We start from the raw sequence: 20,776 nt of genomic DNA, 5'->3' as shown, positions 1-20,776 counted from the left end.
AAAACATATGGACTGTAAAACTTCTCTAAAAAGTCATTTTTAGTCACTGTCACTCGGTCTTTTCTCAACTGCTCCTTAGATCCTTTAGTTCATGTTCCAAAAGGCACTCAAGTTCAACATATTTAAAGTGAAACCCATTGTTTTACCCTCAAGAACTTTTTCTTTCTCCAAGTTTAGTCACTGACATCTCAGTGCTTCCTTTCTTTCTACTTTCTATCAGTCATCGAAATTATTGCTTCTGTCTTTTCATTCCCTCATTTTCCTGAATCTGTTCCTTTTCATTCAAAACATCACCTCTGGGGACTTCCCTGATGGTCCAGTGGCTAAGACTCCACACTCGCAATGCAGGGGGCCCAGGTTCAATCCCTGGTCAGGGAACTAGATCCCATATACCTCAACTAAGAATTTGCATGCCACAATTAAGACTTGATGCAGTCAAATAAAGTATTTTTTTTAAGGGCAAGGTATTATAAATTTATGTCTGGAATATTAATAGGTTAGAAGATTCTGTTTCCAATTTTTTAAGCATATGAATTAAATTTTTCATAGGCAATGATACAGTTGTATTAATTTCAGGAATAAAATAAAAAATGGAAACATTTCCAGGCATTTTAAATAAAATGCTCTCTCAATAAAAAGTGTGTCTTTGAAAAAGCAGTAACATTCATTGTTAACACCATCTTATCTTTAAAGGTACTGGTTAAATAAATGTATTTATCATTTTAACAGCTGCTAGGGAGCCTGGTAGGCTACAGTCCATGGGGTCGTGAAGAGTCAGATAGACTGAGAGACTTCACTTTCACTTTTCACTTTCATGCATTGGTGAAGGAAATGGCAACCCACTCCAGTATTCTTGCCTGGAGAATCCCAGGGATGGGAGCCTGGTGGGCTGCCGTCTATGGGGTCGCACAGAGTCGGACACGACTGACGTGACTTAGCAGCAGGAGCAGGTAGCACAGTCTTTTGTGGCTCAGACGATAAAGAATCTGCCCACAGTGCGGGAGACCCGAGTTTGATCCCTGAGCCGAGAGGATTCCCCTGGAAAAGGGAATGGCTACCCACTCCACTATCCTTGCCTGGAGGATTCCATGGACAGAGGGGCCTCGAGGGCTACAGTCCACAGGGTAGCAGAGAGTCGGTCACGACTGAATAACTAACACTTTCACTTTCACTCTCAATGACTGGTGAATCTATTTTTTTGTTTATTTTTTTTTGTTTGTTTCTTTTTTTATTATTTATTTATTTATTTTTGTTTGTTTCTTTTATTTGGCTGTGTCAGGTCTTAGCATGGGCTCAGTAGCCCCGTGGCCTGTGGGGTCTCATTGCCTGGATCAGGGATCAAACCCACGTCCACTGTATTGGAAGGCAGATTCCCAACCACTGGACTACCAGTGAAGTCCCAAACCTATTTGATACAGTTGATTTTTACTGTTGCTCCCCATCTCATTACACAATATTACAAGGACTCTATCACTTAAAAATTGGGGGGTTTGGGTTTTTTTTTTTTAACATTTTTTAAATGTTCATTTATTTGGCTGCATCAGGTCTTAGTTGTATTTTGAAGCATGTGGGATCTTAGTTCCCCAACCAAAGACCAAACCCACATCCCCTGCATTGAAAGCAGATTCTTAACTACTGGATCACCGAGGAAGTCCCTGTTTTTGTTTTTATGAAAATGGTGTTAACAGTGATAAACTAGAGCAAACAAATTCCTCTTAGATTTCTCTTATCATTAAGACACAACTTGTGTACAGAGAAGTTAGCTAACAGCCTCTGGCTACCAGCATCAGTTCATATGTTAGATATCAGTAAAGTTTAACTTAAAAAAAAAATTGTAGTATTTTTTCTGTACCCCAGGGCAGCATCTATTGCACCCCCAGGAAAGAGCACACATGCCCTTTTGAAGATCACTGTAGTAAAGCATTGCTCTGATCCTGATCCTCTCCTGCCAGGAGGCCAATGTCAGTAACTTAGTGTTTGGCCTGGGCCATTCTTTCTACAGGACATGGCCTGACCTTAGCAGCTAAGTTGCCAGTTATGGCTTTCCTACCTTATATTCTCATTCATCAATGCTTGGGTTTGAGTCTCAGATTTAAAATAAATTGATCGATAAATGGTTAGATAAAATAATAACAACAACAATAAAAGCAAATACTACAGAGCTTACTTCTTCCTAGTATTGTTCTGAGTTTTTACATATATTAATTTAATCTTCATTACTTTCTGAAATAATATTATTATCCCCTTTTTAAAACTGAGACACAGAGATTATATAACTTCTCCAAAGTCACTATCTAGTAGATGGTGGAAGTGGGTGGATTGGAGTCTGGGTGGTTTAACTCTAGAGATTGTTCTTAGAGCACTTGATTATTCTGCCCTGTTTCATGTAACACATCATGGATTATTATAACAGGGCTGGAGAAGCAGTGCTAAGCTAGATGGCTTTCAGCCAATCCCAAGTTCAATAGGAGGCAGTGCTGCTTCTCACTGGATCAGATACTCAACTTCAGAAACACTGGCACTTGTTGGGGTCTGAAATATGAAAGAACCAGAAATGGCTTAAAAGCTACAGTGAAAAAAAGAGATTTATGACTGATTCCAAAGAAAATGAAATGAAAATAAGAAAACAGTTTCCATTTCCACGGCATCAAAAAATTAAAACAGTAACTGATTTAACAAAAGAAGTGCAAGAATTGTACACCAAAACTACAAAATACTGAAAGAAATTAAAGATGATCTAAATGACTAGCAAGACATCCCATACTCATGAATCAAAACATTTAATATTGTTAAGATGGCATTACTCCAAATTGCCTTACAGATCCAATGAAATTCCTATCAAAATATCAACATCTGTTTTTGCAGAAATTGGTGAGACGATCTTAACATTCATATGGAAATACAAGAGACTTAGAATAGCCAAAACAATATTGAAAAAGAAGAACAAAGCTGGAGGCATCATGCTTCCTAATTTCAAAATCTAGTCAAAAACTATAGTAATGAAAATAGTGTGGTAATGGCATATGAATAGACACATAGCTCAACGGACTAGAACTGAGTGTCCAGAAATAAACCTTCTCATTTTTGGCTAACTGATTTTCAGCAAGGGTGCCAAGACTGTTTGATGGGGAAAAAATAGTCTTTTCAACAAATGGTGCTCAGACAACTGGATATCCATATATAAATGAATGAATTTGGACTCTGATCTCATACTGTAGTATGTAAAAAATTAACTCACAATGGATAATAGGCCTAAATATAAGACCCAAAACTGTGAAACTCTTAGAGGAAAGCACAGGCGTAAATCTTTGTGACCTTGGACTAGGCAGTGCTGTCTTAGATATGACACCAGAAGCACAAATGACACAAGAAAAAAATAAGTAAATTAGACTTCAGCAAAACTTTAAAATTTTGTGCTTTAAAGAACACTACCAAGAAAGTGAAAAGGCACCCTCCATGTATGTCTTGGCAGAGATGGCGCTTGTGGTCCTTGTTCCCATAATGTTTGGAGTAGAAGGAAAGGGGTAAGACTCTGGTCCCCTCAGCATCATGTCTTTGATCCCGGTGGCTTCTGGTCTACTGGTTCTGTTCTCAGGCACCAGAACATGGGGGGGAAAGAAGCAGAAAAAAGAAAAATAAGTAAATAAATATAAGTGAAAAGACAACCCAAAAAATATCTGCAAATCATTTATCTGATAAGGGATTTGTGTTTAGGATATATAAAGAATCTAACAACTCAACAATGAAGAGAAAAATAACTCACTGAAAAATTGGCAAAAGACTTGAATAGCTATTTTTCCAAAGAAAATGTACAAATGGCCAATAAGAAGGTGAAAAGAGCCATATGACCCAGCAATCCCACTTCTGGGCATACACACCGAGGAAACCAGATCTGAAAGAGACACATGCACCCCAATGTTCATCGCAGTACTGTTTATAATAGCCAGGACATGGAAGCAACCTAGATGCCCATCAGCAGACGAATGGTTAAGGAAGCTGTGGTACATATACACCATGGAATATTACTCAGCCATTAAAAAGAATTCATTTGAATCGGTTCTAATGAGATGGATAAAACTGGAGCCCATTATACAGAGTGAAGTAAGCCAGAAGGATAAAGAACATTACAGCATACTAACACATATATATGCAATTTAGAAAGATGGTAATGATAACCCTATATGCAAAACAGAAAAAGAGACACAGAAGTACAGAACAGACTTTTGGACTCTGTGGGAGAAGGTGAGGGTGGGATGTTTCAAGAGAACAACATGTATATTATCTATAGTAAAACAGATCACCAGCCCAGGTTGGATGCATGAGACAAGTGCTCGGGCCTGGTGCACTGGGAAGACCCAGAGGAATCAGGTGGAGAGGGAAGTGGGAGGGGGGATCGGGATGGGGAATACATGTAACTCCATGGCTGATTCATGTCAATGTATGACAAAACCCACTGAAATGTTGTGAAGTAATTAGCCTCCAACTAATAAAAAAAAAAAAAGGTGAAAAGATGTTCCACACTATTACTCATTAGGGAAATGCAAATAAAAACCACAGTGAAATTGCTAAAAGGTACAGAGTTTCTTTGAAGGATGACAAAAATGTTCCAAAGCTGATTGTGGTGATGATTACGCAACTGTGAATGTACTAAAACCCACTGAATTGTGCACTTTAAATAGGTGAATTATAGGCAGGTGAATTATAAGTCAATAAAGCTGTTACCAAACACCCACAATGAGATGCCACTTTCTACCTACCAGGATGGCTAAAAGAGAAAAATTAGTAATAAATGATGACTAATAAGTAGGAAAATTGCAACCCTCATAGTAGCTGGTGGGATTGTGAAATAATGCAGTCACTTTGAAAGTTCCTCAAAATGTTAAACACGACCCAGCAATTCCCCTCTTCAGTATACACTCAAGAGAAATGAAAACATACTTCCACACAAAAACTTGTACATAAATATTCACAGAAGCTCTAATCACAATAGCTAAAAATTGGAAACAATCTAATTGTGCATGAACTGGTGAATGAATAAACAATATGTGGTATATCCACATATATTATAATATGTGGAATATTTATTTAATATTTAATTAATTAATTAATTAATTTAATATTTAACCATAAAAAGAAAGGAAGTTATGATACATGCTACAACATGGATGAATCTTGAAACCATCATACAAAGTAAAAGAGGTCAGATATAAAAGACCACATATTGAGTGATTATATTTATAGGAAATGTCCAGAATAAGCAAATCCATAGAGACAGAAAGTAGATTAGTGGTTTTTAGGGGCTAGAGGAAGGGGGAAGTAGGGAGTGACAGCTAAGGCACACAGGGTTTCTATGTAAAATTAGATAGCAATGGTTGTACAACTGTGAATATTCTGAAAACCACTGAATTGCACAGTTTTAAAATATTTATTTATTTGGCTATGCAGAGTCTTAGTTGCAGCATGCAAACTCTTAGTGGTGGCATGTGGGATCTAGTTCCCTGACCAGGGATTGAACCTGGGCCCCCAGCACTGGGAGCGTGGAGTCTTAGCCGCTGGACCACCAGGGAAGTCCCTGAATTGCATACTTTAAAAGGGCAAATTTTATGCAAATTATACATCAATAGACCTATTATTAAAGTTTTTTTTTAATAGACCTATTATTAAAGTTTTTTAATCATTAATATAGTAATGTGATACCATGAATCAGAATAGAATTAAAAAGTCAAATAGTGAACAGGACTCTTGTGAAAATACAGGGTATGACCCTGTATATTATAGAATAAGCATCTGAAAATATGGCTAATTTGCACAAGTAAGCCAAAGATAACAGTGCATATAGTAGGAAAGGATGATGAGTGTCTGAAATTTGTTATTTCTGGGCTAGCAAGTTACTTACCTCTATTCTCAGTGTATTGTTTATGAACTTGCTCATATCTGAGCATAAACCACCCTTTATTTCTTTATTGTCATTTTCAAACAAAAGTGACCTCTCTGATAAAGAAATAGTATTTTTCTTCTAGAAGAAGAACTTTTCAAATTGAAGAATTTTGCTTCTAAAGGCAGACAGAAAATATCGAAACTATGGCAACATTGTTTCTATAGTAATGAAATCTACCTTTCTTCAGCAAAACAAGGCTATAAATCATTCTATTGCCAACAAGATATGAATCCAAATGTGAAGCTAATGACACATTTCATGCTTGAAGAGAAAGTAAACAAAAGTCCTTTATAAAGTCTTTGTTGTGTTTAACTGCTAAGTTGTATCTGACTTTTTTCAACCCCACAGACTGTAGCACTCCAGGCTGCTTTGTCCTTCATCATCTCCTGGAGCTTGCTTAAACTCATATCTATTGAGTCTATGATGCCATTAATATCCAACCATCTCATCCTCTGCCTCCCCCTTCTCCTTTGCCTTCAATTTTCCCCAGCATCAGAGTCTTTTCCAATGAATCAGCTCTTTGCATCAGGTGGCCAAAGAATTGGAGCTCCAGCTTCAGCAACAGTGCTTCCGATGAATATTCAGGGTTGATTTCCTTCAGGATGGATTGGTTTGATCTCCTTGCTGTCTAAGGGACTCTCAAGAGTCTTCTCCAGCACCATAGTTCGAAAGTATCAATTCTTTGGTGCTCAGCCTTCTTTATGGTCCACCTCTCACATCCTTACACAACTACTGGAAAAACCACAGCCTTGACTATACAGATCTTTGTCGGCAAAGTGATGTCTCTGCTTTTTAATACTCTGTCTAGATTTGTCATAGCTTTTCTTCCAAGGAGCAGAAGAAGAGAAGTCACTCAGTCGTGTACAACTCTTTGCGACCCCATGGACTGTATAGCCCACCAGGCTCCTCAGTCCATGGGATTTTCCAGGCATAAATACTGGAGTGGGTTGCCATTTCCTCCTCCAGGGGATCTTCCGGACCCAGGGATCGAACCCGGGTCTCCCGCATTATAGGCAGACACTTTACTGTCCAAGCTTCCAAGGAGCAAGCGTCTTTTAATTTCATGGCTGCAGTCATTACCTGCAGTGGTTTTGGAGCCCAAGAAAATACAGTCTAGGCTGTTGCAAAAACTCAACAGCATATGATGTGAAAGAACAATTATCATGTGTGCATCCTGGAAGCTATTTCCCATTACAAAGGAAGGAAACGGCTGGTGTGCTATGTACAGATCAGCCTTTGACATATGTTTGCTACATATATGATGGGGAAATGCTCCATGACATTTAATTCTATTTATCACTCCAGATGCATGCTATGGGAGAAGAAACTTTTCATCTATAATACGTATCTTGTGAGAAAATACATGTTGGAGTCAGTACTGATGGAAACCTGGCCGTATGTTTAGCAAAGAAAGGTGTGATGGCAGGAATAAAAGGTTGCACTTGAATGCCAATCTCCTGCTTCGTTCCCAGAGAACAATTAGCAGACAACATGCACTCTGGCCCTGAATCAAGGATAAAGGGAAGAGTAAAGATTGCAAATATGATCAGGTCACAACCACTGAGTAAATGTGATCTTAGTTAGGAGGAACAAGATTCTGCTTTTCTAAATGGAGGCATATTGTCTGTTGAAGGAAGGCACTCCCACACATTTTTTTAAATAAAGGAAGGGATTGATAGTATTTCTTCTCGACGATGCTCATAATGCCTGCAGAGATATTTCTCTGTTTTCAAGTAGATTATCTCAGCTCTGTGTTCACATTCTTGCAAGGCCTGAACCTGCCACTTCAAAATGCATATAGCAACAAGTTTTAAAAGTTAAGAATAAACCAGCAGAATTTCTTTAGGAGATCCAAACAAGCTGTATGAATTATTTATTGCCACATAACAAATCACCCCAAAGCTTACCAGTTTAAAACAATAAGCATTTATGACCTCACAGTTGCTGTGGGGCAAGAACTTGGGTGCAGGTTAGCTGGGCGACTCTGACTCAGGATTGCTCATGAGGTAGTAGTCAAGTTTTTCACTGGAGTAGTAGTCTCAAGGCGTGACTGGAGAAGAATCCATTGCTAAGCTCACCTGGGTGGCTGTTGGCAGGACTCAGTCATCCCTGGCTGTGGACTGGAGACGGCAACTCATTCACTGCCACATATTCCCTGCCATGACATGCCCCCTCCCCTCCGCGGGGCATCTCACAACAAGGTAGCTGGCTTCCCTCAGAGCAAGTAAGAGACTGAGAGAAGGCCAGCGAGACAGAAGCCAGAGTGTTTTTGTAACCTAATCTCAGAAGTGACGTCCATCCCTTCTGCCCCAGTCGCTTTGTTAGAAATGTGTCAGGGGACTTCCCTGGTGGTCCAGTGGTCCATGGGACTTCGAGCTCCCACTTCCAGGGGGCACGGGTTCAGTCCCTGATGGGGGAACTAAAGATCCCACATGTCAGGTGTGCATGCCTGAGGGCTAAGTGGCTTCAGGCAGGTCCAACTCTTTGGGACCCCATGGAAATACTGGAGAATCCCATGGACAGAGGAGCCTGGTGGGCTACACAGTCCATGGGGTCACAAAAGAGTTGGATGCTGAGCAACTAACACTTCACTTCATGGAGACCAAGAGAGGTTTGAATTAGGGCAGTGAGTCTTTTATTGATCTGCTCTCCCAGAGGTGAGAGACTGTTGTTTGTCCCCCAGTATCTATTTCCCTCTTTGTCCTTAGTAACAAAATTCCCATTTATTAACTGGGTGCATGGCTACCTGGAGTAAGGACAACAGTGATCAGTTTTCCTGCAGTTAAATGTGGTCATGTGACTGTTCTGGTCAATGAAGTATAAGCAGTAGTTGGTACAAGCAAAGTAAGGAGTTGGTGTGAGCAATTTTGAGGAAGCAGCCCTACGGGAAAGCAGTGTACCCTTCCATAGGCTTTTGTGTTGGCTAGAACATGCGTGTAATGACTGACACTCCAGCAGCCAAACTGACCCATGAGGTAACCTTGGAATTAGAATTCATGAAGGATGAAACATGAAAGGACACTCTGAGGGGCCACACCAACCCTGGGATGGCTATCTTTGGATTTCGTATATATGGAAGAAAAATAAAGTTGCCTTTCCGTTGGAGTCATGCCTACTTTTTCCTGTTACTCCTAACTGATGATGTGACTTTGTTCAAGTCCAAATCCTAAACATGTACAATTCACATTTAGTCCTGCTATGACCTGAGCTGCAGTTCAGGTCATAGCAGTGAATTGCACACGTCTCTTAAGTACAGGGCAAAAAGCTTTAGCAAACGTTGCCAGGTTCCCACTGGTAATGGGTGAGGACCTAGAATGGGTTGACTGGCTGTGTCTAGATTATGGGGGTAATTTATAGCAAGCTGGATGCACCTGTTGAACTGCAGAGGCGGAGCTAGGTTAAGACAGGAACTAGACTTTTTTTTTCAAATTGTGTCTTCTCCTTCATTTATTTTCCTTTTGACATGTGCACACTGCTTTATTTATTTTTGGCTGTGCTGACTCTTCCTTGCTGCCCACGTGCTTTCTTGGGTTGCGGAGAGTGGGGACTATTCTTTAGCTGCAGTGCACCGGCTTCTCACTGCTGTGGCTTCTCTAGCTGCGGAGCACAGGCTCTAGGCACACAGGCTTCAGTAGTTGGGGCTCACAGGCCCAGTTGCTCTGTGTGGCATGTGGGATCTTTCCAGACCAGGAATCAGACCCATGTCCTCTGCTTTGGCAGGCTGATTCTTATCCACTGGACCACCAGGGGAGCCCAGGGCAAGGACTAGTGTTTGGGGTTCTCTTCAGGTCACTGAACTAGCAGAAGACTGTTGGACCGTGAGCACTCCTGCCGTCTGCCGTGGGTGCTGCCTAAGTCCAAAGGCCTGACAGCTTTACGATCTGTAGGTCAAGTGTCCGTCTGACTCAGATATGCAGAGCCAGCAAAGACCTTTAAGAACAGGGAGTGGGAGTTGCCAGGGACAAGGAAGTACAGATAAAAGCAGATCTGTCGAAAATAGGCAGGGAAAAGACACAAACAAAAAAACCCGTATCAAGCACCAACGTGGACAGTGTTTGTGTTGTGTGGGTCAATGCCAGGCAGAGGCCCCCGGGAAACAAAGGCCATGTCTGTTTTCCTTTCACAGCCTCTGCTCCACGGTATCAATGACCTTCTCTAGTGAAACCCACACCCAGGCTTATGCCAGGGCTTTGCTTAACTCCCACTCTCCTTTTCATGGCATACCAAGAAATAACTTGCCTCAGGGCATGTGTATGGGGTGTTTATGGGGCATTTTGTGCCAAGGAGAGCAGTGGAGAATCCAAGATGCCCACCACTTTCTTAGGCTCAAAGTATCCCTATGGTAAAATGCAAGTCCAGCCTTGTGGGAAAGGCAGGAATTCACCTTAAGGAACAGCAGAGTTTCAGCAATTGTATAACCTGCCATCAAAATTCTGGATTGTGCATATTTTTTGGAACACTTCTGAACTAAGCAACTTCAGTTTGATAAACTTACTCCACTATCTTCAGACTGTTCTGTCCGGGTATACACTGGTTCAAGAATGCCTGTAGATAAAAACCCATTCCCAGCGCTAATTATTTTAAAATATATTCCCCCAATCAGGCAGAGACACTTTGACTGGCCCAGAAGGAGTCAGTGTGGGAGGCTCAGTGTGGATTGCAAAGTGTTTGGGTCTTCAAGTCAGGCAGACCTTCTTTGTGATCAAGACTCTCATGATGGAGTCCAAAGATACGATCCATAGTTATGGAACAAGAAATGAAGGAGTACACACATTACTTAATTATAAAGATGATCAACTGAGGAGTCATAAATATTGATAAAACCTTAACGGGTTGCTATATAACACAGGGAACTCTGCCCGGTGCTCTGTGATGACCTAGAGGCGTGGGATGAGGGGTGAGGGAGGGCCAAGAGGGAAGCGATATACATGTACTTACGGGCTGATACATGTTGCTACACGGCAGAAACCAGCACAACACTGTAAAGCAATTATCCTCCAATTAAAAATAAATTTAAAAATAAACAAATAAAAACTTGCACTCTTAAAAAGAAACCTTAGCAGGAAGCAACTGGGGAGATGAAAAGGAAAGGTTAGTGCACTAAATCCTTCTCTCTCACAACAGGAGGTCAATTAATAAATCAAGAAATGATGGTATACATGCATTGTTGGTGGGTATGTAAATTGGTGCAGGCGCTATGGAAAGCAGTATGAAGGTTCCTTAAAAAACTGAAAATTGAGGGACTTCCTTGGTGGTCCAGGGGTTAAGAGCCTATGTTTCCAATGCAGGGGGTGCCTGTTAGATCCCAGGTCAGGGCTAAGATCCCACATGCCTAGTGGCCAAAAAACCAAAACATAAAACAGAAGAAATGTTGTAACAAATTCACTAAAGACCTTAAAAATGGTCCACATTAAAACAAAAATCTTAAAAAAACTAAAAATTGAGTTACATACAATCCTACAATTCCATTCCTGGGCATGTATTCGGAGAAAACTCAAATTCAAAAAGTTGCATGAACTTTTCACAACAGCACTTTTTATAGCAGCATTATTTACAACAGCCAAGACAAGGAAGTAACCTAAAGATCCATTAACATGAATGGTAAAGAATATGTGGTATATATATGGTTGTGTGGAATATTACTCAGCCATAAAAAAGAATGAAATCATGTCATTTGCAACAACGTGGATGATCTAGAGATTATCATACTAAATGAAGTTAAGTTAGAGAAAGACAAATACATGACATCACTTATATGTGAAATCTAACATATGATACAAATTAACTTATTTACAAAACAGAAACAGACTCATATGCATAGGAAACAAATTTATGGCTACCAAAGGAGAAAATGGGGAGATAAATCAGGAGTTTGGGATTGGCAGATGCAAGCTACTGTGTATAAAATAAACAACAAGATCCTACTGTTACAGCACATGAAACTATATTCAATCTCTTATAATAAACTATAATGGAAAAGAATTTTTAAAAAAGAAATGCTGGTATTTTTTGATAAAAATTTATGATATGCTATGATGCACTATTCTAGGTATTCACAATACAAATATAAATACTAAATAACAAAATCACTGCCTTCATTATTCTACACTATTAAGTCTATTGGTTAAAGATAGCAACGCTACCAGAAGAAATAGGAAAAGTTTGATAGCAATCACTACCAGAAGAAACAGCAAAAGTCTGAAAAGAGTTGCTTTGAGGAGTGGATTTAGGATATGCATGTACACACGCATTCTTAGATATAAAATTTTTTAAATTATCAACAAAATATTCTACTACCTACTAGCTATGTATCCTTGAATAGATTAAACCCCCCAGGTCTCTGTTCTTTTTGTCCAGAAATTGGGAATAATGACGATTTAATTACAGGAATATCTAGTATAAAGCAGTCAGGAAAATGTCAGTCCCCTTCCCTCTGTCTCCTATGTAACACTTGGTAGCTCAAGGTCTTCAGGCTGAGAAGTGACATCCATTCTTGGGTCTGGCTGGCCTGAGAAAGCCACATGACTTTTCTCTGCCTGCTTCTGTCCATCTGACGAAAAGTTTCTCATCTTCAATTGCTCTAAGCGCTACAAGAGCAGGCTGTCCCCTGATGAAAACTGAGCATCTCAGAAGAACACTGGCCAGATATTAACGTGCTTTTCACGTGAATGATACTGTGCAGTCATTGATGTCATGTTTACTACTCACTTAGGGGCCGGTTGGGAAAATCTGTGGTCCTGACTATATTATTGCTCAGAACTTTCACAGTTGGGCCTCATGATGTAAGGGAGAGAGCACTTGTGAATTCAAGAGAGGGAGAGACAGAGATCACTGTCTGGGATCAGGAAGTAATTAGTAGGAAAGCGCTAAAGATGTCAGCACGACAGAGCAAGGGGGATTGCTGACCTCTAACCTGCCTGTGAAGGGGGAAGTGTACACAGGTGATCCTGTGTGCCTACACATGTACACAGAGGGATGTGCCTGCAGGTAGCTTCTGTGATGTGTGAGTGGGTGGGGTGGGGGGAGGGAGGGGGAGAGGAGATTAGGGGTAGGGTGCATGCTCAGTCACTCAGCCGTGTCCAACTTTTTGCGACCCCTAGACTCTAGCCTGACAGGCTCCCCTGGCCATGGAATTTTCCAGGCAAGAATACTGGAGTGGGTTGCCATTTCCTACTCGACGGGATCTTCCCAATTCAGGGATCAAACCCATGTCTCTTGCATCTTTGGCATTGGCAGGCAGATTCTTTACCACTGTGCCACCTAGGAAGCCCTCAGGGATAGGGTGCAGGTAGTTATGTTCTGGTAAAAGTCTAACCACCAGTCCTAGAGAGGAGAGCCCTGATTTGTAAAGGATGTTAATTTCACTGGTTTAAATGCTCCCGGTGGGGCCAATTTCAGGCTACCAAGTTGAAGTCCCTGAATGCAAAGCTGAGAAGAGACGCGCAGCGTCAGCTCTGCCAGTCGGTACCAGCAGTTCCAGCACATTGCTGGCTGCAGGTTTCCAGAATATTCTCTTTCAGAAACAGAGAAAGCTCCTTACATTCATCTGCTTCTAAAGTTGTGGATATTGCTTTGCCTTTTATTACTAAATCCAATCCGTACATCCCAAACAGAATTGTTCATTCAACCCTCGTTGATTATTTAATCCTTTGTAAAGTTCATGGCTCATCACAGCTCACAGAAATTCTGGAACCGGAGTTTTGCTTGGTTGGGTTTTTTTCTCCAAAATCTAACACAATGGTTGGCAAGAGCATTTGTTTATTCAGAAAGCAGCCAACAGGATGCTACAGGTCTGTGAGTTCACCTAAAGATTTCGCGAACTTCCGCAGGCCAAGGAAAGCTCTGAGCAGGCAAGAGGGGGCTCCCTGACTTCAGGTGCCCCCACAGTTACAATTCTTTGGAAATTAGGAGGCTATTTGGTTTTTTGGCACATGTATGAACCTCTTCCTCATCCCACAGGAAACGCTCTCTCATTAGTATCTAGGGAAACGTCGCTTTGAAACTCTGCCCCACCTCCTTCCTCCCTGAAATCTGTATCAGGGAGCCAGACAGCGCTAGATCCAAGCCCTATGGAGCCTAGTGTTTATATACTTGGGGGCCTTCTTTAAGGAAAAAAATACAAAATTACAACTATAAAGCTACCGAGGTCAAGGCCTTTATAGAATGAGTCCATACAAATGAGGGTCTCTTGCAGAAGCATCCCTAACTTCCAGTAAATATGTCCCTGGAGCCAGACTACACTCAGAAGGAAATTGGATGTTTGTCTGATGTGGGTGAGGGGTGGAATGCCCTGCATTTTCCCTTTTGGTTGAAGAGGAAGCTCCAGGCCCCTGTTTCTGCTTAAAACTCTGCCTTCGAGCCTTACACTGGAAGACACTATCTGACCTCTTAGGAAACCATTTTATTCTGCATCACTCGTGTTGGATCGCATGGCTTCTTCCCACTGCTTGATACAGAATACCCTAATTATGCTTGTAACAGGCCCCACTAGTCTAAGGAAATTTCTTCTCTCCCTGGTGGCTCAGATGGTAAAGAGTCTGCCTGAAATGCAGGAGACCCAAGTTCAATCCCTGGGTCAGGAAGATCCCCTGGAGAAGAAAATGGCAACCCACTCCAGTATTCTTGCCTGGAAAATCCCATGGAGGGAGGAGCCTGGAGGGAGGGCTACAGTCCATAGAGTGGCAAAGAGTCAGACACGACTGAGACTTCACTTTCTTTCTGTCAACCTCTGGCAAAGTCTAACTTCAGGATCACTGTGGATGAGAAGGGACCTCTAGTGGTCAGTCTCAAAGGTCACATCGCTGCTCCCTTCTTCCTATTCTCTGAAAGGTGTTCTGACCTGTCAGCTCTGGGTTGCTAGTCTAAGAAGTGGAGGGAGGACAATACAAGATGCAGTTCAGTTCAGTCGTTCAGTCGTGTCTGACTCTTTGCGACCCCATGGACTGCAGCACGCTAGACCTCCCTGTCCATCACCAGCTCCCAGAGCTTGCTCAAACTCATGTCCATCGAGTCGGTGATGCCATCCAACCATCTCATCCTCTGTCGTCCCGTTTCCCTCCTGCCTTCAATCTTTCCCAGCATCAGGGTCTTTTCTAATGAGTCAGTTCTTCACACAAGGTGGCCAAAGTATTGGAGTTTCAGCTTCAGCATCAGTCCTTCCAGTGAATATTCAGGACTGATTTCCTTTAGTATTGACTGGTTTGATCTCCTTGCTGTCCAAGGGACTCTCAAGAGTCTTTTCCAACACCACAGTTCAAAAGCATCAATTCTTTGGCACTCAGCTTTCTTTATAGATACAGGATAGATAAGAAGAATTGGGCTTCCTTGGTAGCTCAGCAGTAAAGAATCTGCCTGCCAATGCAGGAGATGTGAGTTTGATCCCTGGGTGGGGAAGATCCCCTGGAGGAAGGAAATGGCAACCCACTTCCAGTATTCTTGCCTGGGAAATCCCATGGACAGAGGAGCTACAGTCTAAGGGGTCCCAAAGAGTCAGACACAACTTAGTGACTAAATAACAACAACAACAAGAGGAATTCGGGGTTTTGATATAGGTAGGTTGTGGAGGGTGGATGGCTGTGCCACTGCATGGCACATAGAAGATGTAGTGGAAGGACTTCCCTGGAGATCCAGTGGTTAAGACTCTGCTTCCACTGCAGAGGGTGTGTGTTTGATCTCTGGTTGAGAAACTAAGATCCTGCACGCTGTGTGGTGCGGCCAAAAAAAGAAGATATAGTGGATATTTTTACTGTATACTTGTACACAAAATCTACCCATCTCCTAGAATGTCTAGACCCAGTGCTTTGCCAGGGAATGAAGGGATGTAGGGCAAGCAGAAATGCAATTTCAGTCCAAAGTCATAGATGTTCTGCATTTTGAAAGCAGAACATAGTCCTATGAAAAAGTACAGTTTAATATTTTATTAAAATCATGACTCTTGAGAAGCTAATTGAAAGAGCAGAGACTTCTTGTCCGCAGAGATCACGCACTCTCGGCTGCTCTTAGTCTCTAAATAGGCATAACAGGAAAAGCCCTGCCAATGTTGGCAGGAGGTATCTGGTGGAGTACCATCTTTAGAGGTGCCGCAGTACCTCTCATGGGATGGGGATCTCTTCTGACTCTGAGGTTCCTTACTGGAAGCCCATTTGCCTGTAAATACAAGCCACATTTCCCAATACATTCTTTTTCAGTAATAAAGTTGATATTTTGGTAAAAATAAATAAATAAATAAATAAAAGCAGAGACTATCTCCCCAGAAAAATACCCACATGCACTTGTACACACACACACACACACACACACACACACACATGTGTTTTTGCCTAAAATTCAGGGACTTTACAAACACTCTAAAACTCATCCCTAGTGGGTCAAGAAGCCAAGCTGGGAATTCCCTGGTGGTCCAGTGGTTAGGACTCTGCATTTTCATTGCTGAGTCTGGGGTTCCATCTCTGGTCAGGAAGTTAAGATCCCACAAGCCACGCGACATAGCCAAAAAACACCCCAAAACAAAACAAAAAAGCAAAGAAGCCGTCTAAAGAAACTCTGAAGCAAGACACTGGGTAAAGGATCCTTGTGGCAGCGAGGAATCCTGAATGGATTCTAACCCCATGTCACTTTGGACAAGTCGCTTTACGTCTGAACTTCATTTCCTCACCTATTAAAAAACAGGAGGATTAGCCAGAAGTCGAGTTGCCCAATTAAAGATAGAATACCTAATTAAATCTGAATTTCAGATTTTCATGATTTTTTTTTTAGTGTAAGCATATTCCAAACATTGGCTTTGTCATAAATTAACAGATGGAAGTTGCACAGGACATACTTATACTAAAAAATTACTTGTTACTTACCTGAAATTCAAATGCAGTAGATGTCTTGGATGTTTATTTGCTAAATGTGGCAACCCTAGACAGGCAGCCTTTCAGGTCTTAATTTAAGGTCTAAGATTCTCGGTGATGAAGGAATCTAATGGAGGATGAGAAGTTAGAGGATCATTAATCACTGTTTAGAAGCTGGAAATTCTGAAGTTCCATGACCAATTTTAAGCAGTTTGGTAAATACTGTGTCAAATTCTGGATGGAACAGCACCATGCTGGGTCCCTGAGTTGCTCAAAGAACCACTCTATCATTTCAAGGCTGTGACGACTAGATTTCTCGTTTTTCTGTTACATTAAAGCCCTCAGTGGTATTCCCAGCAACCTGGCCTGACCCTGCTGACCTGTGACCTCTTCTTCCTTGCTCCTTCCTCCCATCTCTTCTTCCTTCCCTCCTTCCTTCTTTCACTACTGTTTCTTTTTTTCCTTTTTAAAATGTTTTTTTTTAATTTTTAATTGGAGGATAATGACTTACAATGTTGTGAGGTTTCTGCCATACATCAACATGAATCAGCCATAGGTACGCATATGTCCCCTCCCTCTTGAACCCCGCCTCCCACTACTATTATTTTATTTTTTTTTTTTTACTTTTTGGCCATGCTGTATGGCATGCGGGATCTTAGTTCCCCAACCAGGGGTTGAACCCACATCCCTTGCACTGGGAGCATGGAGTCTTAGCCGTAGGACCACCAGGGAATTCGCACTACTGTTTCTTGAGTACACACCAAGCACTAGGCACTGTACTAGGCGCTTATCCTGAGCTAAGGGGCTCCTACCTTCATCACCCTCATCAATGCTTAGTCTCATGGGCCATGGTTCTCAAAGTGAGACCCCTAAACCTCGGTGTCAGTCACCCTGGAGCTTGTTAAAGATGAGATTCCTGACGAAGGAAAGGTGGCCGGAGACTCCCCAGGTGCTTCTCGGCGCTCACTTAGCTCAGACCCCCGTGGCTGCCCGGTCTTGGACACCCTCCTCTGTCCAGAGTACGGAGGTCTGATGTGGAGTGAATTGTCTCTACTCCTGGAAATTTCCACATTCGAGGTTGCTATGTTTTCACCCTCTGGGCCTGAGCTACTTGCAGAGGACATGGAATATTGGACTCTGTTAATACTCCAACCAGCTGAACTACTTAGGCTTAATGGTTAACTATTAAGCTTAACTTCTAAGGGCTGAATGATTTCTTCTTGCTTATCAGTCCTAGGAAAGAAAGAGGAATATTCCAAGGACAATGTACATGGTCCTGGGCAATATATCACTTCTTTGACTCTCCAGAAGGGGCGCCATGATACCATTTTTTAATCTGAAAAAGCACCCTAACTAAGTTCCTGACCGTAGTTACCTTTCCGCTCTAGAATGGAAGACCCTATAAGATCAGGAGCTTCTTTGTATCATCCAGGGTACCCATCTAACGCTGTGCAGTTAAGGGGGTACCATTCATTTTATAGACATCATTGACTTGTAGTTATTAAAACAGTTCTCCACAGTGGCAGTTGAATGACTTGAAAAGCCAAGTCTTACTAATTCATAACAAAGAAACCCATCTTGGTTTGGATGGGACAGGCATCCCCAAGGCTTAGAGTACTCAGCATATAGTGGGCACTCAGTAAAGTCTGCAAAATACTTTCCCTCAACGTTTCAGTTATGAAACTGTGAGGGACTTCCCTGGTGGTCCAGTGGTTAAGAATCTGCCTTCCACTGCAGGGGATGTGGGTTCAATCCCTGGTTGGGGAACTAAGATCCCACGTGTCACAGGGCAACTAAGCCCACGAGCCACAACTAAGGCCTGACACACACAAAAATAAATAAATACTAAGAAAAAGGAAAATGTCAAACATACAGAAGAGTTGAAAGAATAGTACAATGAAGATCTATATACTCAACCTGGACTCTAGATGCAGTAAATGTCAACATTTTGCTGTATTTGTTTTGTGTGTGTGTGTTTATTTATTTTTGCTGAATCATTTGAAAATTAGCTGCAAACATCATGACACTTAACTCATAAATATTTCAGCAGGCATCTCTTAAGAATGAGGACATTCTCCTATATAACCACCATATCATCACATCTAAGAGTAAATTAACCTTATTTCCCAACATCATCTAATACCCAGTTCTAGAAGTTGATGTTGTTACCTTTCTCACATCCCTTTGGCCTGCCTAGAGGTCACCTGCAAACAGTTCCCGTATGGCCAGTGACTTCCTGTCTGCCTGTACATTCACAACCAGACCAGGAGAGTGCACTGTACCTTTACAGAGTGGGTTGGAAGTGCTGGGGAGCCAACACCAAGAATGCCCCTTAACCAATGATGGAGAGAAGTTGGTGGATAAATACTCAAGCTTCCTCTCCTTACATGAGTCAATTCTGAGGTGTGTTCCCTAGAACTTGTCAAAGGGTCCATAGCAACAGTTGACCACAGTAACCTGCTCATTAACACATCCTTTATTTGTTTTCTTTCCTTTCTCATCTCACTTCCATTCTGTGCTTCCTAAGATCACCTTTAAGTAAACTAATTGCATGTGAAGTTTTATCTTCAGGTCTGCTTTGGAGGGACCCAGACCAAGACATCAATCCTCTGTTAAGTTCTAAATTATAATAGTAAAACCCAGTGCCCTTAGATTTGTACAGAAACAAACTCAAAACCTGCTTCAAGACTTCCCTGGTGGTCCAGTGACTAAAGACTCAACGCTCCCAATGCAGGAGGCCCAGGTTCTCTCCGTGGTCAGGGAACTAGATCCAACATGCCACCACTAAAGATCTCCCATGCTGCAACTAAGACCTGGCACGGCCAAATAAATAAATTAAAAATATATATATATATATAAAACCTGCTTAGACAGTGCTTGCAACCCAGCCAACAGGAAATGCTCTTAGTTGTGATTCTTACTGAAACAATGCTACAGTGTGGCTATGTTTATTATGCCTTGCCCAGACTATATTAATAATAATAACAGCTACTGCTTAATAAGAACTTATTGTGTAGCTGCTTTGAATGCTTTATCTCATGTAATCCTCAAATGACCCTGTAGGGAGGACACTATTATTAATCACATCATATTGACAAAGAACCTAAGGCCCATAGGAGTAAAATAACTTTATAAAGTCACACGGCTAGGAAGCAGCAGGTCTCTGATGTTCTTAACCAATGTTTTAAAAATGTACAGATAACCATAAATAATTTTTTATTCTATTCTTGTATGAATGGGAACAATAGTACTTGCCAGATAAAATTCATGTTGGAACAACACCATAAACGAGTTTTGTTGTTTTTTTTTTAAATTTTTTGGCCATGCTGGGTCTTCATTGCTGCACTGGTTTTTCTCTAGTTGTGGCAAGTGGAGGCTACTCTTTAGTTGGAGTGTGCAGGCTTCTCTTTGCAGTGGTTTCTTTTGTTGCGGAGCACAGGTTCTAGGGCATGGGGCTTCAGTAGTTGTGGCGAATGGGCTTAGCTGCTCTGGAGCATGTGGGATCCTCCCAGAGCAGGGATTGAACCCCTGCCTCCTGCATTGACAGGTGGATTCTTTACCATTGAGCCATCAAAGAAGCCCCTTAAATATGTGTATTTTTAAAACTTTATTTTATCGAAGTGTAGTTGATTTACAATGTTGTATTAATTTCTGCTATACAGAAAAGTGATTCAGTTATAGATATAAAATACATTCTATTTCATACTCTTTTCCATTATGGTTTATCACTGAATATAGTTGAATATAGTTCCCTGTACTATACAGTGGGACCTTGTTCTTTATACAAAATAGTTTGCATCTGCTAATCCCAAACCCCCAATCCAGCCTCCCTCCACCCTTGGCAACCACAAGCTTGTTCTCTGTGAGTTTCTTTCTGTTTTGTAGATAAGTTCATCTGCATCATATTTTAGATTCTGCATCTAAGTGATATCAGAAACAAACATATTTTTTTCATAAATATGTGAATTTTATTATAAACACATAAACATGAATTTCATTATAT

General features: G+C 41.4%; 1 long non-coding RNA gene, 1 other non-coding gene and 1 pseudogene across 2 annotated transcripts; 2 read left to right on the top strand and 1 right to left on the bottom strand.

The window, feature by feature from the left end:
- Positions 1-305: 305 nt before the first annotated feature.
- On the top strand, positions 306-378 carry TRNAA-CGC. The gene has a single exon. It is a non-coding gene; the product is annotated as a tRNA-Ala (tRNA).
- A 3,073-nt stretch (positions 379-3,451) lies between these two features.
- On the top strand, positions 3,452-3,609 carry LOC122695875 (annotated as a pseudogene).
- LOC122693396 lies at positions 3,468-17,767 on the bottom strand. Its single transcript, XR_006340894.1, has 3 exons — positions 17,586-17,767; positions 16,786-16,900; positions 3,468-3,585 (listed from the first exon to the last, which is right to left on the bottom strand). It is a non-coding gene; the product is annotated as an uncharacterized LOC122693396 (long non-coding RNA).
- Positions 17,768-20,776: the final 3,009 nt, after the last annotated feature.

Source organism: Cervus elaphus, chromosome 5 (assembly GCF_910594005.1).
Source record: "Cervus elaphus chromosome 5, mCerEla1.1, whole genome shotgun sequence".
NCBI lineage: Eukaryota > Metazoa > Chordata > Mammalia > Artiodactyla > Cervidae > Cervus > Cervus elaphus.
Note: the sequence above shows the minus strand (reverse complement) of the source record. Positions and strands in the feature narration are given on the sequence as shown.